This window comes from Anastrepha ludens, unplaced genomic scaffold (assembly GCF_028408465.1).
Source record: "Anastrepha ludens isolate Willacy unplaced genomic scaffold, idAnaLude1.1 ptg000058l, whole genome shotgun sequence".
Classification (NCBI taxonomy): Eukaryota; Metazoa; Arthropoda; class Insecta; order Diptera; family Tephritidae; genus Anastrepha; species Anastrepha ludens.
The window spans coordinates 22,501-25,000 of NW_026530053.1; the positions used below are offsets into that span (position 1 = coordinate 22,501).

At 36.8% G+C, this 2,500-nt stretch overlaps 1 pseudogene; it reads left to right on the top strand.

Annotated features, from left to right (window-relative positions):
- LOC128871149 (large subunit ribosomal RNA) overlaps window positions 1–2,500 on the top strand; it is a 6,530-nt pseudogene that overhangs the window by 336 nt on the left and 3,694 nt on the right.

The following is a 2,500-nucleotide window of genomic DNA, read 5'->3' on the forward strand; positions in this document are numbered from 1 at the left end:
AATATAACCATGAGACCGATAGTAAACAAGTACCGTGAGGGAAAGTTGAAAAGAACTCTGAATAGAGAGTTAAATAGTACGTGAAACTGCTTAGAGGTTAAGCCCGATGAACCTGAATATCCATTATGAAAAATTCATCATTAAATAATTAAAAATAATGTGCATTTTTTTCATATAAGGACATTGTAATCTATTAACATAATAAAGTATTTATCAAAAGATCATTGGTGATATTAAGTTTATTTAAATTAATTTGCTTTTTAAGCATATTAACATAGAATAAATACTAATGATTTGATAAAGTGTTGATAGATTTTATTATATATAATGCTAAAATTCATTTTTTGAATTTTACAAAAAATTTAATATCTATGATATTAATATTTATTTGTATGCATTTATATGATTAACAATGCGAAAGATTCAGGATACCTTCGGGACCCGTCTTGAAACACGGACCAAGGAGTCTAACATATGTGCAAGTCATTGAGTTATATTAAACTTAATGGCATAATTAACTTAACTTAAAAATATAATGGGATTAATTTTTAGTCTATTTTCTTAAATAGTCAATTAATTCAATCCCGGGGCGTTCCATATAGTTATGTATAATGATAATTTATTATTATTTATACCTCTAACTGGAGCGTACCTTGAGCATATATGTTGTGACCCGAAAGATGGTGAACTATACTTGATCAGGTTGAAGTCAGGGGAAACCCTGATGGAAGACCGAAACAGTTCTGACGTGCAAATCGATTGTCAGAATTGAGTATAGGGGCGAAAGACCAATCGAACCATCTAGTAGCTGGTTCCCTCCGAAGTTTCCCTCAGGATAGCTGGTGCATTTAAAAATTATATAAAATAATCTTATCTGGTAAAGCGAATGATTAGAGGCCTTAGGGTCGAAACGATTTTAACCTATTCTCAAACTTTAAATGGGTAAGAACCTCACCTTTCTTGATATGAAGGTTGAGGTTATGATATAATGTGCCCAGTGGGCCACTTTTGGTAAGCAGAACTGGCGCTGTGGGATGAACCAAACGTAATGTTACGGTGCCTAAATTAACAACTCATGCAGATACCATGAAAGGCGTTGGTTGCTTAAAACAGCAGGACGGTGGACATGGAAGTCGTAATCCGCTAAGGAGTGTGTAACAACTCACCTGCCGAAGCAACTAGCCCTTAAAATGGATGGCGCTTAAGTTGTATACCTATACATTACCGCTAAAGTAGATGATTTATAAAACAATTTCGATTGATTTATAAATTTTGAAACTTTAGTGAGTAGGAGGGTACAATAGTGTGCTTAGAAGTGTTTGGCGTAAGCCTGCATGGAGCCGCTATTGGTACAGATCTTGGTGGTAGTAGCAAATAATCGAATGAGACCTTGGAGGACTGAAGTGGAGAAGGGTTTCGTGTGAACAGTGGTTGATCACGAGTTAGTCGGTCCTAAGTTCAAGGCGAAAGCCGAAAATTTTCAAGTTTTTAATAAAAAAAAATATTAATAAAATTTATATATATATATTAAAAAATAATTAAATACTTGAATTATTTTGAACGAAAGGGAATACGGTTCCAATTCCGTAACCTGTTGAGTATCCGTTTGTTATTAAAAATGGGCCTTGTGCTCATCCTGGCAACAGGAACGACCATAAAGAAGCCGTCGAGAGATATCGGAAGAGTTTTCTTTTCTGTTTTATAGTCGTACTACCATGGAAGTCTTTCGAAGAGAGATATGGTAGATGGACTAGAAGAGCATGACATTTACTGTTGTGTCGATATTTTCTCCTCGGACCTTGAAAATTTATGGTGGGGTCACGCAAACTTCTCAACAGGCCGTACCAATATCCGCAGCTGGTCTCCAAGGTGAAGAGTCTCTAGTCGATAGAATAATGTAGGTAAGGGAAGTCGGCAAATTAGATCCGTAACTTCGGGATAAGGATTGGCTCTGAAGATTGAGATAGTCGGGCTTGATTGGGAAGCAATACCATGGTTTATGTACTCGTTCTGGGTAAATAGAGAATTACGATTCTTGTTCCCCGGATAGTAGTTACGTAGCCAATTGTGGAACTTTCTTGCTAAAATTTTTAAGGAATTATATCATTCGATATATATTCTTTTTAAATTATAACGATTATCAATTAACAATCAATTCAGAACTGGCACGGACTTGGGGAATCCGACTGTCTAATTAAAACAAAGCATTGTGATGGCCCTAACGGGTGTTGACACAATGTGATTTCTGCCCAGTGCTCTGAATGTCAAAGTGAAGAAATTCAAGTAAGCGCGGGTAAACGGCGGGAGTAACTATGACTCTCTTAAGGTAGCCAAATGCCTCGTCATCTAATTAGTGACGCGCATGAATGGATTAACGAGATTCCTACTGTCCCTATCTACTGAAGAAAATGTTGGTGAGAGTGAAAGAGGAAGAGTGGAGGAGATTTGTGGGGGATAATAGGGACGACCCTTGGGGACAGGTCCTTAGGATCTGTCGGGG